The following is a 20,515-nucleotide window of genomic DNA, read 5'->3' as shown; positions in this document are numbered from 1 at the left end:
ATTGAATTAACTACTCACGTTCCGCGTTTCCTTGAATTGCTACATCATGAATAAACTGTTAGTAACTTCAATAAATAATAAATCAAATTGAATTAAATTAAATGAAAAGTAGAGTTGATTTGGTCTAAACCCTTAGTTAATTCTACCTTTCACGCCTTGGTTTAAGTATAGAATTTCGGGTCAAGTATGGTATCCTTGGAGTGCTTAGGGGAAGTATTATGAGAGAATAGGATGGCTAGTGTTTAGGCTAAAGAGAGAAGAGAATGATTGTTGGTGCCCCGAAATTGGAGAAATCAGGCTCGTAATTATAGAGAAAATGTGAGGGATGAAGCACGGAACCCTAGAAGTGAAAAGGCGCCGCGGAGAAACCCTAGAAAAATGATGTGTCACAGCATGTGTGCCGCGACACGGCGCGGAACACCGTGACACGACGCAAAATACCGCGACACGGCGCGGAATACCGTGACGCGGTGTGTCTGCCGTGACACGACGCACATGTTTTCCTGAAATCAATCCAGATTCATTTATTCCTTGCTTAATAATTAAGTACGTGATATTTTATGCGCCGTTTCAGCTATTTTGGATTAATTTCAGGCTTAGGGTTTTTATTATTTATTAATCGGGCTTAATTAATAAATAACACGAAATGAATTCAAAAGGGTTTGAGCTAGGATATGAGTTGGACTGAGTTTGAATAAATGGTTTGACTTATTTGTTGACTTAATATGTTTGACTGAACATGGATTTTAAGCACTCCCGATATTAAATACTCGACCCAACCAATAATGGTGGTGAAAGGTTGTTCATCATCGGGTTTTGTTTTGGGGATCGGGTTTTTAGGTGTCTACAATAGGGGTTACTTTGTCTGGCTAGATGGTGTGGCTAGCCGCATACAAAATGCATTGTTATTTAATTTATTTTAAAAAAAATATTAGAGAATCAGTAAAAATAAGTTTTAATCAGTAAAAATAATTTTAGTTTGGTAAAAATACTTTAAGTTCAGTGGAAATAATTTAAGTTCAATAAAAATAATTTCAAGTCATAGATATCTATTGTAACACCCCCAAATCTCCCTCTACGGAATATGTAGAAAATACGTATAAATACCGTAGAGATAGACTGGGGCGTATTACCGCCGCGTGATAACGCAAGGCTTATACTTTAAAATACTTTTGCAGCGGAAATTCTTTATTCTTATTAATAAAACTTTAAAAAAAACTTGTTCATAATTTATGACACAAAAACGACTCCAACTTTTCCTAAGCTAGGTGAAATTCCCGTGGACTCCCGTATGCATCAATCAACTTCCACCTGAAACATTCACCTGCTTACCATAAATGGTAAACAGGGCAAAGTCAAAACAAAAGCACGTATTAGCAAATTATGCTAAGTAGATTATGTGTAAGATAAGTAAAAAATAATTTAAATCATTTATATTTAATTCATAAGAATTCCAATGCCGTACTCAAGTAAGAGTTTTTCCAATTCAATTCTTTCAAGACAAATTTAAAAACTCAATCGATTACGTTCCAAAACCAATTCCTCACTAAGTGTGCACACCCCCCAAGTGGTTTACTTTATGAACAAAGGCCAATCTTGAGGAAAGGCTAGGTCATGCAAAGTCCATAGCCTTCTCTAATCCATTCCCTAAGTGGGATTCATAACCATATCGATTGATTGATTAAAAGCACCTTTAAAAAAAATCCGTTATTCTTGAATATTAAGAAACCTGTAAATCAATTTTAATCCAATCCTTTTTTTGTAATTTTAATTGCAATTCAAAGCCTCTTTGATTAACCAAAATCATAAATTTCAAGCTATCATAAAACACAATTTTCATATAGTAAAACATAATTTCATACGGCACACAATTTCATAAGAACTATATTAAAACATAATTTCATAGTTAACTTTCGAAGGTATCAAACCACATAACGTACCTTAATTCCGAATATCAATCAACACTTTGCACTTTCAAAGTTCAATCACAAATACACCTTGCAATTAACATAACCATACGGTTATCACAACATCTTTAGACATAAACCCAAATCTAATGTGCATGGACTATAAAACTCTTTTAAAAATAATACTTTAATATAAAATTATAACTGTGAAATAGGTAATTATATTTTAGAAAACTAACCATGAAGAAAATAAAGGAATAGGATTAAAGGAAATTGAATTTGCGTTGGAAAGGATAGACAGAACTTGCAGAGGTTATAACTCCTTTGATATAACTCCGAATTGGGTGATTCTTGAGCCTAACCTCAAGGATTGTTTGAGAGGAATAATTTTTTGTGAAATAGAGAAATCCAAAAACTGACCAGAAGTGCCCGAACATTGGCTCCAAAGATATACGGGCAGATTTTCTTTTAGAAAAGAGGAAAAGAAAAATAGGAAAAGTTTGAGGGAAAAGAAGAGTAAAAGAAAAGAAGGGAATTGAGTTTTTGGTGTGAAGAATATGAGAGTTATGAGGGAGTATTTATAGGTGTTTAGGTGATGAGTTTATAGAAATTTAGGGTTGTGTAATTTATGGAAATTTTAAAGAATAGAAATTAGGGTTTTAAATGTATGGAAGGATATTAGATTTTATTTGGTCATGAAATATTATTTAGTAGGTTTTGAGCTTGGAGTGCAAGTATATAATAAGATCAAGAGATTTTAGATTTAAGAATAGAAATAAAGAATTTTAAAGGATTTTTATTTTTAATAAAATAAATTAAAACCATTTAGAAAATTCATGAGTGGCCGAAAATATTGAGCTTAATATTGCTCAATATTTTCGGTCCTTCTATGTTAATTTAAGGGTTTTGTAAAATAATTTATTTACCTAAAATTAATAATCCCATAAAATTTATTTGTGAAAATTAATAATTGAAGAATAAAAATCAGATTTTTATTAAATAATTAGGGTGGCCGAAAATATTGATATATAATAATTAATTAAATCATATTTTTATTGTATAAAATCCGAAAATTAATATATTTCATGAAAATAATTAATTTAGAAAAATATTAAAACAATTTAGATTTTTATTCAATGAAAACCGAAAATACATTTTAATTAATTTACCGAATTAATATAATTTCGGTTTAGCTATTTAAATTTTGAGAAATCAAAAATACTATTTATAACATAAGTATAAAATAGTTTCATTTATTGGATTATCCAATTTAATTAGTTTTGTAAAATAATGATTTAGGCGCCAAAATTTAAATATCATTTTGGCTCCAAAACTAAAATACTCTTTAGAAAATAATTAATTTAGAAAAATACGTCAAAATACGAGATTAAAATACCTTTAAAAAATACGGGGTATTACATCTATTTAAAAACACAACTACAAAAAGTACACTATCATATAAATATAAGCCATATGATATCGTATATCTAAATATCCTACATTATCAGAACGAATTATTGACCGTATTTAACATTCAAGTAAAAATATTATCTTAAAATTTTCTCAACCACCTGGGTATCGCCCGGGCACAACACTAGTCACTAATAAATAAAGCCGGTCTCGCACCCAAGCCACAAGACAGCGACACTCGGCATTCCAGTTTTTTGCCAAGTGTCGCGCCACATAGGCAACAAATATGTATTATGAAGGGGTGAGCGGAACCGGGTACCCAGTTGAGTTCACAGGACCCGGTCCCGAAACCGGTTGTATCGGGTATCCAGATATTGGACCCAATCCCGGAACCGGTTGAAGCGGGTCCAGGAATTTTGGAACCTGTTCCAAGACCGGGTACCCGGATCTTCAATCTTCATCCTTAGATTAAAGATATTATTAAGTATAGGAAAAAGAAAGTGGGGGTGTTAAATAAATTAAACACTACCACCAGTCCACTACCAACACCCACCAATCCACCACCACCCTCATCGGCCTTGAACCACCTCGAACCCACCCTCATTCACCCATGAAAATAAAATTAAAGGAAAACAAAATCAGATTTCATACTCCTCGTTTTCCCCTTTCTTTCGGCTGCTCTGAAATAGGGGCATTTGGTGCAATTTGATGGTGATTATGCAGCCGGTGGAGCTAAGTTGATGGTGGCGGTGGGGGTGTGGGGGTGTCTGCGATTGTTGTTGCAGTTGTTATTGTTACTGCTACTGTGCATTACGGGGGATGGATTGGTGGAGCGTGGCTGGATTGGTATTGTAGATGTTGCTGGTAGCGATGAAGGAAGGTGAAATTACCGCGAAGAAGATGAATATCAAGAGGAAGAGGAAAGGGAGGAGAGATAAAGAGAGTGGCGGAAGAGGGTTAGAGGGAAATAACTAAATAAGAAATTAAGAACTTTTACAAAAAAAAAAAAAAAAAAAAAAAAAAAAAAAATTAAACATATTTAACAACCGGGTACCCATCGGGTACCGGGTCCAACTTTTCAGGACCCGGTTCCAACCGGGTCCGAAGTTTTGGACTCGGTCCCGGAACTGGTGAGACCAGTTCTGGGTTTGGACCTGCCGGGTTCAAACCGGTTCTGGGTCCGGTACCGGGTACCCTGAGTCTTTGCTCATCCCTAATTGTGACACATATGATGCTAAGTAAGTGATTCTTGGATAGATTTTTTAAGATAAAATTGTTGTATAAAGTTTTATTATCATTGTACTTCTAATAATTCATACATACAAAATTAATCATAACTTTTAATAAATATCGTATAACTCGGTTTTATTTCCATCATAAAATTTGTTTCAAAAAGTTCTTTAAATAAGATCCATTTATTATATATTTAATTTAGTTAAAAAATAAATAAATAGAGAATCAATAAAAAAAAATAAGTTTTAATCAGGAAAAATAAATTTGGTTTGGTAAAAAGTCTTTCGGATTAAGTAAAAATAATTTCAAGTCAATAATAACATAGATATCTATTTACAAACAAAACTACAAAAAGTACACTATTATATGATATCTCATGTCTAAATATCTTGAATTAGTGAAAATAAATTTTAATCATGAAAAATAATTTTTGTTTTGGTAAAAATACTTTTAGTTCTATAAAAATAATTTCAGTTCAATAAAATATATTTCAATTCAATATGTCTAAATATTCAATATCATCAAAAGGGATTATATGATCGTATTTAAGTATTTAACATTCATCCAAAAAGTTTATCCAAAAATTTTATCAACCATCGGACACAAAACTATATATATATATATATATATATATATATATATATATATATATATATATATATATATATATATATATATACATTTATACACATATATAGGAACTAGGAACTTATCTGGACATACACATATATACATACATACATGTATGTATGTATATACAAAACGAAGATCACGTGAGAACCTAGGTCTATATAGGAAGTAGGAACTCATCTGGACCGTAGATCTCGTTCAATCTAATGGCTCATATTCCACCCGCCTCATTAAGGGTATTTTTGTAATTTACGCGTTGAATGACCTTCGTCCTAACTTATACGTCGCTTCATTTTCTTTCTATCTTCTTCTGCATTTTCTCTCTCCTCCTGCAAATTCTCTATTTCGATTTCTCTAATCTCGTTGCACGTCATCAATTTTGCAAATTCTCATCTCTGATTATTGTTGCTTAGGAAAATTAATGGGCAGGTAAGTCGATTATTTTCATTTTTTTTGTTGCTTTGATACAATTCGAGTTTGAAACTAGTTTTTGCGAATTTGATTGCGAAAATTAGGGTTTTCCCAATTATTTGTTTCAATATTTGTGATCATAGTTCATATTTTAGGGATTTTGCAATTAAATGTTTGCATATTTGCAATTTAGATTGTTGAAATTAAGGTTCATTTTTGATAATTTTTGTTTGATTGATTTTTTTGTTCGCTTATTTTTATCAGATTTATAATTCCATATTGTTTTGGTAGTAATTTTATGTTCTATTGTTATTTGGTTGTAATAATTATAATTTGTTTGATATAGTTGATACATTTTAATTGCTAAATTTGCAGCATGCTGGTTTGATTTTCTTTTCTGAAGTAATTTGATATTGGTGCTTGATTGTGGCTTTCAGATCTAGATTTGTCTGCAAAATGATCTCATAATTGGTTAGGGCTATAATGAGGTGTTCAATCATTCTATAATCCAGGAATTCAAGGAAGCTAAGGTACAATCGGCTTCTGAAGTAATTTGAAAGCTACAATTGCTCATTACAAAGGTCAGGTCCTTTCTTAGAGGAAGGTAAGCTAACATCCTTCACTTCCTCACGTGGCCTAAACATGAAGGGTGTTTTAGTGACTAATGATCTTGAAAGTTTAGGCCACTATTGATAATGTCAGACATTTTGCATTATCTGCTTGTATATAAACAATCTTGTTATGTATACATTTTTGGGCTTTCTCCTGTCAACTCTTATTAATATCTGCTTGTATATATTTGAAGGCCTAAGAAGTAAAACAATCAACCCACCACACCTATAAATAAAAAAATTAAGAAAGACGGAAAGGAAAATGGATAACACATTAGACACTCACTTTAAAGTATTTTTGGGTGCAAAATAGAGTAGTTCAGTTTTAGTGACATGGTACTTTTAAGATTAACAAAGAACATCACATTATCTTTTGAGACCTTCCTTTACACCTTTAGCTATGATATTAATTAGTGTAGTTAGCATCCCATGAAACTATCAAAAGAAAACACTTACCCTTTTCTTTTCTTGGTGACAAAAGTTTGCATATGTTTCTCTAGATTTTTTTTTTTATATTTTTACTTTTGCGATTTTTTAATTTACTTTTGCTATTAATTTTTTTTATTTTACCTTTTATTTACTTCGAATGTTTATATTAGTATATACTAGCCTACTAGCTCAATCGGTAGAGCATTGTGCAAATGCCCAAAGGATGTGGGTTCGATTCCCACGTAGGTTAATTTATTAGGTGAAACTATATCTATATCTGTTTAACTAGTTTTATACCTAAAAAGTAACTTAATTTACTTTTTACACCGATTTATTTACTTCTTATTTGAAAAACTTTACTTTAACCTCAACTCATATACTTCTCTTTTGGTTTTGATTACCACTCATTTTTAGAGCAATATAAAAGGAAATGACTCGGCTTCTATGCTCATTTATCACTTTCAATAACTTCGTTATACAAATACAATTGAATTTTTTTGATTTTCTTTTAAATTTACTTTTGGTATTGTATTGTTTACTTTTAATTTGAAAACCTTTACAATGAGCTCCATACTACTTATTTCTTATAACTTTTTACCTTCTAAAGATTTGAATGCAATAACTCGGAGTTTTTATGCTATAATAAAGTCTCCACAGTCATTAATCATAATATCCAATTAAATTTTTGAATATATCTTTGTGCTAATTTGATTTATTTTAAGTTATTTTTTATTTACTTTTGAGATATTTTGAATTACTTTATAGTGTCTAATATTTACTTTTAGAGATAACCTATGTAAAAATCGAACCTACACCTCTATGCATCTGCATAGTGCTCTACCACTTGAGCTAATAGGTTTACTTTGAAGTCATTTTTATTTGACTTAGATTAGATTTAATTTACTTTTAATTTAGAGATAACTGATGTAGGAATTACTTGTTTCAACCTTATTCATCTTCTTAAAAATAAAGAAGATTATTAAGGTGAAATTTTGAAAAGTGCTTGCAACCTTCCTGTTTTCTGTATTAACCACAACAATTGATCGTATTTTATCATTACTTTTTTCCACCCACATTTGGAAGCCACTGTGAGCAAAAAACGTGGAGGCTCAGCCATCACTGCTCCCCACTTTTCTTGGCCTTGCCTGACTCTTGCTGGCAGACTTGCTAGGCCATTCTCATCCTATATCCAGCCAAGAGTTGAACGAGACCAACTTGAAAATCTGATTGTACAATGGGAAGGGAGGGGATGACAGACATTCTTAGCATAGCTTAGTCTTCCATGATGTATACAAAACCAACCACAACTGAGACATATTAGGGGCATTTTACTCAAATAAAGCCATAATTTGGCAGAACTAGGCAGGCCATGTAGAAGCAGCAACCTTACGAAGGTTCTCCCCCTTTGCCTTTGCTACTACCCTTGAAGCACACTGTAAATGATGAAGACAGGGCATCTGTGATTAACTCATCAGTATCACAGTGTTCCGATTAACTCATCAGTATCACAGTGTCCCACATCCCCTTTGCTTCTGTACAATAGATTAAAACGTGCATAATTGTTTCCTCTGTGCTATCACATAGGGCACAACAGGCTCTTCTCCTGTGAAATGTGGCACTACAATAACCTCTCATGCACTGCTTACCTCTCATTACATGCCAACTGCACAAAAATTGTTTCAATTGTAGGGGACCTTCAACTCCCCACACCAGCTTCCACCTCTACAATCCCTCTGATTTTGATTGCTAATGTATTATAAATCATAGTTTAGTTTTTTTATTTACTTTAAAATATAATTGGTTTACTTTTACTTGGTTTCTATCTACATTTGAAATTGATGATATATTTGGATTCATTAGGGCATTTTGTCGAACAAATAGGAAAAAAAAAAAAAAAAAAAAAAAACAATCTACATTTCTCTGATTGCTCATATACTATACAAATTATAGTTTAGTTTTTTTATTCACTTTAAAATGTAATTGGTCTACTTTAACTTGGTATCTATCAACTTTTAAAATTGATAAAAAAAAAAAAAAAAGGAAACATTAATAGTTTAATTTTAGGACAGTATGTTAGAACACCTCATAAGGATCAATACCAATGCTAACTTCTCTCAGCAATGGGTATAATGAATCCTCAAGATCCATATCTACTCCTGAAGCGATTTGCAAATTGAAACGAAAGATTAGACATCATTAGCTTTACTTTAAGATAAATTTGATTTACTTTTACTTAGTTTCTATCTACATTTAAAATTGATAAAATAATAGAATTTATTGAGGCATTTTGTCAAACAGTTAGTGCGCATCACTTGATTTAATTTACATTTGCATGATATCAGTTCACTTTAACACATTTTAATCACCAAATTATACAAGTAGTGATACTAGAAAATTCGCACAGGTCATAAAAATTGAAAAACCAACCTCAAGTACCGAAAATCAACAAAATTTAAACAAAACATGTCTGAAGTTTCACACAACTTCGAGCTTATAAATTTACTAAAACAAACAATTATAATAATAACTGTTTAGGGTAAAAATACCCGGTTTAAGTGGCCCAATAGCATGGTGACACGTGGCACTCTAACCCATGAAAGGAGAACTGATCCCCAAACACTATAAATAGAGGAAAATCCTCATTTATTATACATTCAGAAATATACATACAAAAAACCCGAGCAATATTAATTGCAAAATTCTCTCGGAATCCGAGAGAAAAACCTTTAAATTCCGCATTTTATTACATCTGGACACGTTCTAACTTGATCGTCGGAGGCGGAACTCCACCCAACCGGAGTTTTCCGTGGTTTTGCAGGTATGGCCGGTCGACGCACATTCTTGGAATTGTAACTCTCCCGAGAGACTTCAAAAACCCCGAAACATTTGGCGCCGTCTGTGAGGAGAGTACTTCTAAGATGGCTTCACAACAGTCTGTATCGCCTGCTAATGAGAACCGGCCTTTGGCCGGAGTAGAGGTCTATACAGACCAAGAGAGTGGTGACGACTTCGATGTCGACACCTATGTGGCCCAGACGGGTCACTCAGAACAAGACGCACCCAATCTATGGAAACAAATGAACGAGGCGAAGATAAAGCTGGTCCAAGCCCAACCGTCAAGACAGCTAGGCAACCCCAGGAGGCGGAGGGTGCTGCCTTCGTTACTAGAGACGAACTCATGAAATTCATGACGAGTTTCAAAGGGGAAATCAAAGACCTGATAAACAAGTCGACTGGCACCAACCGAGGTCAGTCGGCCAAGAAGCCTTCTCCCTCAGGGAAGAAGCACGTGAAGGATCGTGTGCCCACTCCTCACTCTAAGCCAAAGGGGGCGGATGGGCCCATGATAGATCTATCAAAAGCTCTGTTTCCCTGAATCTAGGAAAAGGTAGGCCATTCAGCAAGTATAGCCGGATGGATCAAAAAAGACTTACTCAGATGCCCGGGTGTTAATCCAGCAAAATAGAAGTAAACAGTTGTCTGAGTCGGCTTCAACGTCGACTTACCCAGACAGTTTCCAGAATACTTCAATGAAGTATTCGGAGACAAACCGAGAGAGTCAGTCACGCGCTTGTCTGCACGTACTGGCCCTCAGATAATCCAACCGGCTCCGTATGTGCTCCAACAGTCGTACATGCCATATGGATCACCCTGCATGCAGCTGACCCTCTTAGGGTTCAGGCGACACAAAACATCTAGCCAATAGACTAGCAGCTCCGGATGCTAAACCTTTGGGAACAGCCGCCACCGTTCCCCGAGGAGATAACCTAAACGGCTCAGCCGGCCAAGGTTAAGAATGTGTTGGTTGGAACCTATGACGGTACCACCAACCCAAAAGACCACCTGATGGCTTACACCAACCTCATGTACTTACGGGGGTTGGATAACGCTGCCTGGTGCCGATGCTTCCCGGCGACATTGAAGGGTATAGCCCAACGATGGTTTGACAATTTTCCAGCCGGATGCATCAACAACTTCAAGACGCTCGCATACTTGTTCGCGTCCAACTTCTCTATGAACATCCCAGTCAAAAAGACAAGTCTTGATTTGGGGGCTATTTACAGGGAGATAAAGAAGGGCTAAGGTCCTATGTCAAGCGGTTCAATATGATGAGAATTGAAATTCAAGGGCTGTCTGACGAAGTCGCCTACACAGACTTTTTCAAGGGTTTGAAAGACGGGTCGACTTTCAAATTCGACTTGGACAGAAAGATGGTGGCAACCCTCCAAGAAGCGTTGATGGAAGCCGAAACCTATATACATGCAACGAAACTCTGTGCCATCAGGCAGACGTCGGATCCTAAAAAGTCCGACAAAAAAGAAAACCGGTTAGCTCAGCCGGTTAAAAAAGAGGAGAGCAAGAAAAGAAAAAAAGTTTGGGTGGTGGACAATTTTGGTCAACCGTCCCAAAAAAAAAAAAAAAAGAGTTGAAGTCGTACGTCCCCAAGTACGAGTTCAACAAGGACTGCTCCTCTATCTTCATGGAGATTAAAGACCGATTGACCATTGAGAAACCGGCTGCAATGAAAAGTCCCATCAAAAGCCGGGACAAGAGCAAGTACTGCCATTTCCATGAGGATATAGGTCATGACACCAACGACTGCTATAGCCTCAGGCGGTTATTGGATAGTCTAGCCGGCGAGGGGGCTTTGAAGTCCTACATTCTGAAGTCCAAGGGTAACCCTAGAAGAAACAGTGGGCAGCCATCCAAGATGCCTGACAACCTTGCTATAAGCTCTGACACTGATGAAGAGAAAATCTTTACTATTGCAGGCGGTTTCGCGATAGGGGATCCTACCATCCGGGGCACCAAGGACAACATCCGAAAGCTGGAGGTCAACCCAGTGGATGAGGGCCAGACGTCGAAAGACACCTTCCCTAAGGTCATCATCTCTGAAAAGTACCGGGGCAAGGTCAGGCGACCTCATGATGACCCCATAGTCATCGAATGCAAGGTTTCCAACCAACGAGTAGGCCAGATCCTTATTGATACCGGGAGGTCATCAGACCTTATCAGCCATCAGTGCTTGACGAAGCTCAAGTACAAGCCTAGTAGCATGCACAAAGTCTCTCACCGTTTAGTTGGTTTTGGGGGAGGATTAGTCCATCCGGTGGGGAGGATTGACCTACCCATCCGGCTAGGTGAAAAAAGGGAGGGACGACACATGGTTGTTAAGTTCTTGGTGGTTGAGGAATGATCGCCTACAATTTGATTTTGGGTCGTCCAACCCTCAACGAGTCCAAGGCAGTCATCATTCCATCCTTCATGCTTCTGAAATTTGAGAGGGGTGATGGGACTGTGGGTTCCCTGAATGGGGATCAGAAGACGGCAAGGGAGTGCTATCTCTCAGACGTCAAGCCTACAGTGGCCGCAGTCGGCCAAGGCGAAAAACCCATTGACCTTGATGATTTCAAGGAAGTCGTGCCTGCTCCCAAAGCAGCCGGCAAAAAGAGAAAGGCGAATCACTTGGTGGCCGTCAAAGAAGAAAAGCAATAGCAATCACTGATCGGGGAACGAGCAGATGATCTCCGTCCCCAGCCGGCTCGTGAAAATATCGACATAGTTCTTGACGATAACCGTCCGGAACGAACCGTCAAATGCTTTTGCCAAGTTGGGTGCAGATTTGCACCAACTGCTGAAAGAATTCGAAGACATTTTTGCCTTTGAAGTGGAAGAGATGTCAGGCGTCCGCCCGGATCTTGCTGTCCACAAGCTCAACGTGGATCCAAAAAAGAAGTCGGTTAGGCAAAATAAAATAAATCACGGGCGAGGAAAGATCTCAAGCGGCTGCCGCCGAGGTCAAGAAGCTGATGGATGCCAGGTTCATTCGGCAATGTTACTACTCGGATTGGGTAGCAAACGATGTCCTTGTTAAAAAGCCGAATGGTACCTGGCGGATGTGTGTTGATTACACAGATCTGAACAAGGCATGTCCGAAGGATAGATATCCGTTTCTGAAGAACGACAGTCTGGTCGACTCTACAGCCGGTCATGCCTTGATGAGCTTCATGGACGCCTACTTAGCCTTCCATCAGATACCCTTATGGAAAAAAGACCAAGAGAAGACGACATTTGTCACTGATCAAGGGTTATTATGTTATACGCTGATGTCGTTTGGGCTGAAGAATGCGCCTGCTACTTTCCAAAGAATGATTAATACAATCTTCATTAATCAGATTGGGAGGAATGTAGAGGCGTACATTGATGACATGATAGTCAAATCTAAGCTACAGGCGGATCACCTTGATGACCTCCGAGAAACATTCACCACCCTCAGGTGACATAAGGTCATGCTTAATCCCAGGAAGTGTATCTTTGGTGTTGAGTATGGGAAGTTTCTCGAATTCTTAATAGATTAAAGGAGGTTAGAGACCAATCTAGAGAAGGTACAGGCGGTAATTGACATGAAGTCACCCCGCACTGTTTAAGAAGTTCAAAATTAACTGGTTGCCTGGTGGCATTGGGGAGATTCCTTAGCCGGTTAGGTGACAAGTGCCTCTACTTCTTCCAGACAATAAAAAAGAAGACTAGATTCGAATAAGGGGAAAATGCTCAGGCGGTATTCAAGAAATTGAAAGAGCAACTCTACTCATTACCACGGCTGGTTAGCCCTCTAGCGGGAAAGGTTCTATATAAGTATTTGTCCGTCTCTGATCATGCCCTCAGTGTCGTTCTCCTAGCTGAAAGAGACGACATTCAGCTCTCAGTATATTTCATTAGCCATGTGCTTCGGAATGCTGAGCTACGGTACCCCTTGGTTGAAAATTTTGGCTTTGCTTTTTTCATGGCAATCAAGAAGTTGAAACCTTACTTCTTGTCACATCCGGTGGTGGTTTACACAGACTAACCCTTCAAGCGGCCAATGACAACCTTGGAGTCATCCAGCAGAATACTCAAATGGGCTATTGAAATGCAAAGTCTGGAAATAACTTTCGAACCAAGGAAGACAGTTAAAGTTCAGGCGTTCGCCGACTTCATTGTCGAAATGACAAGGCCGGCTCAGCTGGAAAATGTTGATCAGGTTTGGAAGGTATATGTAGACGGGAGCTTTACTATGAACGGCTGTGGTGTAAGTGTAATTTGCAAGTCTCCGGAAGGGGACAAATATGAATATGCATTACATTTCAAGTACCAAGCCTCAAATAATGAGGCGGAATATGAGGCCCTGCTAGCTGGTCTCCGTATGTGCAAGGCGACAGGGGCAAGAAAGGTAAACGCCTGTTCAGATTCTTAATTGATCGTTAGCCAATACAATGGTGACTACGAGGCCACCCATCCGGTTGTGATCAAATATCTGCAAGCGGTCAAATACGAGGTCGAGACACTTGACGAATTTCATCTAAGTCAAGAGCCCAGGTCAGAAAACAATCAGGCGGATGCCCTGACATCATCCGCCTCCTGTAATACGCCTATGTCAGTCTTTTGGGAAATAATGGAAAAAAGAAGTATTGAGCATGATCCCATTAGAGTCCTTGACTGAAACTCGACCTGGATGGATGCCATCCGGGCTTATCTGGTAGACGACATTCTACCGGACGCCCATTCATAAGCGGCTGTGTTGAAGAAGCGGGCCGCAAGTTTTGAGATTCATAATGGAGAACTCTTCAGGAAGGGTTACCTACAGCCGCTACTGAAATATGTTACCCCAGAAAGGGGGAAAGAAGTTTTAGAGGATTTGCACTCAGGCTTTTGTACATCATATATAAGCGGCAGAACTGTAGCAAAAAGGGCCAGGCGGCAAGGCTACTTTTGGCCCACTCTTGAGGCAGACGCCATGGAAATGGTGAAAAAGTGTGATAAGTGTCAAAAATTTGGCAAAGTCATATACCGTCCGGCCACTGATCTTATGGCTATCTACAACTCGGTTCCATTTGCAAAATGGGGCATGGACATTCTCGGTCCATATACGCCTGCTACAGGCGGACGGAGGTGTATCCTGGTTGTTGTAGATTACTTCACCAAATAGGTTGAGGTAGAGGCGGTTAAGGGAATAAAGACAAAGGATGCCATTTCCTTCATTTGGAGGAACATTACCACCCGGTTTGGGGTACCTATGTTTATGGTCTTTGACAGCGGCCCTCAGTTTGAGACGCCTATTCTCAAGAGTTGGCTGGGAGATCTAGGGATCTCACATTGTTTTGCATCAGTCGGTCGTCCCCAAGCAAACGGTCAAGTTGAAACCTTCAATAAGCTTATCTCAGACGGCAATAAAAAGACATTCATACCCTTAGTGCGTGCTTCGCTCAAACCCGAGCTCTTAATTCAAAACTTGAACCCCGCAAATGCGAAGGTCTCCAATGGCTCGTACCCACGAACCCGACCCGAACGGTCCTAGTCCCGAAGATTAGTCGGAACTTGACCAATAAAAACTAGAGTTTTACGAACTTAAGGTTTTCTCACTTTTCTATGGAGATTCCTTTTTAGTTCCACTCAAGTGTTCTTCCCAAATCCCAAAACTTGGGTATTTATAGGGAAATGAACCTTGATTTACCATTCTCAATCAATGTGGGAGATTTGTAATTTTCCCATTTTATTTTAATCAAAACAAAATAAAAATTGCAATTAAATCACCAAGTTACAAGTGGAAATAGGAGGAGAACGAGAAGGTGAGGACCACCAAGGGAGGGGACCAACCCACCTTGCTCCCAAGGAAATGACCACGCATTGGTCCCCACTTAAAAAATCGGACCACCATGCCAAGTGGCTAGCTGGCAGCCTGCCTGGGCAGCCAAAGGCTGCCAGCTGGCGCCTATCACCAAGGCTGGGCAGCCTGGCCAGGCAGCACACACGCACAGCCAGCCGCAAGCATGCGCAGCCAGCCAGTGCATGCGTGCTGCTAGCAAACCACGCATGCTGGGCGCTGCTGCTAGGCGAGGCACAACGTGCTGCTGCTTGCTAGCACACACGCACAACCTAGCATGCCTAGCACGCTGTTGGTTGGTGCGTGTTGCTTGCGATTTGTGAAGCGCTGGACTGCTGCCATGCGAGACCCAACACACACGGTGTGCAGCGATGCCTGGCCCAGCTTGCACGCATAGCCTCACACACACGCATTGCTGGCGATGCTGTGTGCTGCGCTGTGCGATGCTCAAGCATGGGTGGCTACAATGGCTAGGTGCCAGCATGCTAGCAAGCACGCAAGGCTGCGATGCTTGGAGCAGTGCTAGGCTATGCCTAGCGACATGCGACGGCTAGCTAGCACGCATGGCCCTAGCACGCCTAGCATGCTAGGCTTGCGCCTAGCATTGCAAATGATCTTGCCTAGCCTAGCACTCGCATGGCTAGGCCAATACGAGGCGGCTAGCCTCAAACTTGTAAATTGATTGATTTCACGTCTCGTCGAATTCCAAATTCGACTCGATTTGCGACGCTCTAAGCTCGATATCCGACGTCTTTGTTCGTAAAACTCTGATGACTCATCAATTGATTCGTCGTCTCGGATCGTTTTTTCGATTGGGTTCGACCCGAAAGGTTCAGTCAAGATTAAGCTGTAATATTAATTGTACATTAATATTACTGATCGGAAGCGGCCTCCACCTAGGCATTCCGATCAATTGACCTTATTTAAGAATTAGCTTTATAATAATTCTATACCCTTTATCGCAATAATACACTTGTTGGAAGGACACTATTCCTTTCAAAAATTTCGAATCATGCTCTATGATGAAAAGGCTAATTGGGAGGCCATGCGTCTAGCATTGGATTCTTTCTCGGAGCGCAAGGGCAATGCCGCCTTACGTCATGAGATATACCGTCTGAGAATGACGAGAGCCTCCAACAGAATAGTACACCGGTTGGGCCACCGGTAGCTGGAGTCCCTCGGGAGAGTTGCCCTTAAAAGTGGGGGAATTTGTGTTATGGAAAATGGAGGCCACCGGTAGAGCCAATGAGAAATGAAAGCTAACCCCTAATTCGGAAGGCCCATACCGGATTTTTGAAGAAGTTAGAGGCGGAACCTACCGCTTGGAAACTACAGTCGGCAGACTGCTAGCCAGAACTTGGAATGTAGATAACTTGAAAAAGTACTACTTCTAAAGATTCGTTAATCTTTGTAAATAGAGTATGTTAATGAAAAGATGCTTTATTTATGATTTCTTGTACAAAGTCCAATCTGTACAATGCACAACCAGGCATACGCTTGCTCTAACTTAAGTAAATATAAGCTAAGTCCCAAACTTAGCAGCTATTTATAAGGTTAATGGCTGGATAGCCTTCAAACCGCCTACTCCAACACGAGCAGGCAACCGGCGACGCTAATCGGGGTTAATTCGTCGAAGAGTGTATCTCCCATTTGGGTGGTACATTGTCTTATAAATCATAACTAAAGCAGCTTTAACCGACTATCTAGGTTAAAGTTAACTCACGGCCATTTGACTAATTCAAAACCTAGATACAACTGATCGTTGCTTCAAAGCAACACAAACGGTAACTGATATCTTGGTCAAATACAACCAGTCTTTGCCCAAAGGAAATACAACCGGTTACAAATCCAAATTAAGCAAGGTCAAAACCTTGGCAGCAAATTCATAACCTGGTTATGATGCCTGCGCTCGGCCAATGGCCGCTTGCTATTATGCACACTGGAAGAGACTGATTACCCTAAGGGCTAAATCACAGCCAGTAAATAGATTAATCTAGGTTGGTCCCTAGCCGAACCCGTCTGCTAATCCAACTTGGAAAATAATTTGAGAAATCTCTCTAAAGACGGCCAATGACCGTTTGTCTATCCGTCCGGATACTTGATTGGATGGATGCCTGCTTAGGATTGGGTAATATCAAGCAAACAACCGTCTTGGGGCAGGTAAAGACAATGCATCCGGATGTGCTGAGTCACTTGGCAAAAAGGAAAGGATTTATACGAGCATACTAGAAAATTGCAAAAATTGAAGCAAATTATATCAAAGGAAAATATAGGCAAAACCGACTCAGTCGGAAAATTCTATTAATATATAATAATTGTCAGCCGGAACTACGTCCGAGGAGAAAGAGAATACAAGAGATACTCGGCACGCAGGCCGAAAATAAAAAATTAAAGCTCACTGCTGCTGAGGTTGAGACGTCTGGCCCTGGCCGGATGGAGGAGCATCCTGAGTTTGCTGGCCTGATTAGCATCATTCGGTGCTCGTTCTTCCGCCTGCTCCTCCTCCTGATCTTCAATGCCCGCCCATTCTTCGAACGGAGTCGGCTTCTCAAGCCTAAGAGTCTGAGCATTGTACACCTCAGTGGCATACTTGTACCTTATCTCAAAGAACTCCCATTCGGTGTCCGAGTGGATGAGAGACCAGGGCATTTTCGTGCGAGCCTCGCAATCCGGGTCATTTTTAGCGACTAGCCGGTCCTGCTCGGCTGCCAGCTTGGCCTTGTGATCAGCCTGTGCTTGGGCCAGCTCGTTCTTCAGCTGGGAAACGTCTGCCCTTAGTTGGGTGTTCTCCTTGTCGGCATCCCCCATCTCTTTGATATCGGCTTGGAGGTTTTTCACTTGCAACTCAAAGTCAGTCGCCTTCTTGTTGGCCGTGTCAGCAGCCGCAGTGAGCTCCTTAATAAGCTCCTCCTGTTTCATCTCCCGGCTTTTAGTTTGTATTTCATACATTAAAGTGTTGTATTGAATAACATAAATAAGATCAGCCGCCCGCCTATTGGCATCTCTTACCTCCTCTTGCTTCTTCCTCAAAGGAACCTTGAGGCCGTGTACCCTTAGCATAACCTGCAAAATCAGCCGGAAAAGGGTTAGTCTCCCAAATATGTTACATCTGGCAAAAAGAGTAAAATTATACAAAAGTACCCCAATCGGCAAATTAACTCGGCAAGCAGCGATTTGATGCGGTCAATGTTGACTTGGAGCACAACCAACACCGCCTCCTTCTCGGACCGGGTGAAGGTCCTCAGCATCCTCTTTGTATATTGTTGGAGGTCAGGCCAACGGGAAGAGACATATGCACCAACAAAGTCATTTGTTAAGTATTGAGCATAGTCGGCACCTATATTCTACCGGCTGCTTGAAGAATCCCCTGATTGGGTAGCTTGGGACTTGACTCGCATAGGCACAAGCGGCCATGGGGATCACAAGTGAAGGCCATACCTTGATTTTCAAGCTGAGGGGTCACCCCACCCCTTGCCGCATTGGAGCCGGTTGCTACGGCAAGATGCCGGCTCGAGGGCATCTTAGACTCCCTCATCTCAACCTCAGCCGGCTTGGTGTTTAAACGAAGGTCTTTCAGGCTCTTGCTTGCTAAGGTTGGCCTGTCAGGCACATGCAGCTTTCCAATAGAGATAGGGGCAGCCAGAACCCTCCTTGTCTTGGAAGGAGGTTGAGAAGGCTCCTCGCCCGGTCTTTTTAGTATTTTTGCTAGGGTGTGAGGAACATTCTTGCTCCCCGTCTGAAAAAGAAACAGAGCAACCGGTTAATATCATAATAGTCATCAACTATACAGACGGTAAAAAGAGCTCATATCCCATCGTCCTTTGCCGCCAGTTGAGCCCTCTTTTTCTCCAACTGATCCTTCTGGATCTGAGCAGCAAATTTAGCAGGCGTCTTCTTTATAGGCACCATCTCTATTCCTTTCTTTGCAAAGAAGAAAATCAAAAATTCAAATGCCATTCAAGAATGATACAGATGGCATAAAGTGCCGGTTATCAGTCAACATACGTCTGCTAAAAATTGGGTTAAGGCCACAGGCGGAAAGGAACGCCTCGTCCTTTAGCCAATCCGGATGAGGGACCCAGTTCTTAGGGACAATGATTTCAGTCCCATTATCCAATGGCATGGAGGTTCTCTTGAAGAACCCCGTCTCCATTATTTGCATCTAGGACTCTTCCGGGACGCGGGGAAGGGTGCATTTCCTCCTAAGGAGAGTCGGGTGTTTATTGTATCAACGTAACTGGTGGTTCAGACGCATAGATGGAGAAGAAACCAAGTAAAACTTGCTCTTCCAACTGCTCCACTTTGACGGCTTGTCTAGCGTCATCATGAACTCCGGGTGCGTGGTCAATGTATACCACGCATTCCAGCCGCCTGGGCCACGGCTTAGGTAGTGCATATGCGCAAACGCCTCCTAGCTTGGCGTGATGTCTTGCATCTCACAGGCGGTTATGTATCCTAATATATTCATCCAATAATTGGGTGTTAACTGTCAAACGTCAAGGTCGTAGCCTCTTAGAATGACTTTTATTGTATTGTGGAGGGGGAACTGGAGGTCGGCTTTAAATGCCGTCTCTAAGAAGCCGAAATAGTCGTCGGCATGATCAAGGTCGTCATCCCAGACGACGGTTGCCTCCACAGGCGGTACTACAACTTCTCATCCATCCCCAACCGAGAATTTCTTTATAAATCCGGGGAAGGTGGTGTTCAGAGTGACAGCGGACATGTGCGCCTCTGTTGGATTATTGATTGAGAGCCATTTATACGCCTCCTCATCCCCTTGGGGGGCATTCGATTCTAAGGAAGACTCCTGAGAGTCTGACTATTGGACGATCTCCTCACCGCCTATATCCTCAGACTCCTCTAAAATGTCATCACTAGGTGTGCTAGGTACACTCGGATGGTCATGATGTACAAGGTCAGCCGGAGGTTCGGCTGAGTCGTCTGATCGGTAGTCGGGGTCTACAACCGTCCGTCTCGTCAGAGCCATTCTGTCCTGCACATGAACAGAGACGGTCAGATTCGTAGAAGAGTAAGGGTGGTCCAAACACCCCCAGACGGCATCCCCAGTTCTAGACTCAGCCGTATCTGATGACTGGCTGACAAATGTCCTAGGTCGTGCCGTGTGTGTGTTGGGTGAGTCCATTATTGTTTATAGGCTATACAACCGGAAAAACTCAAAAAAGTTGTAAGGGGTAGAGACGGTACCTCGAAGATGTTTTGAGTATAGGGGAGGTTGGCTATCT

Source organism: Chenopodium quinoa, unplaced genomic scaffold (assembly GCF_001683475.1).
Source record: "Chenopodium quinoa cultivar QQ74 unplaced genomic scaffold, ASM168347v1, whole genome shotgun sequence".
NCBI lineage: Eukaryota > Viridiplantae > Streptophyta > Magnoliopsida > Caryophyllales > Amaranthaceae > Chenopodium > Chenopodium quinoa.
This window is presented reverse-complemented; position numbering follows the sequence as displayed.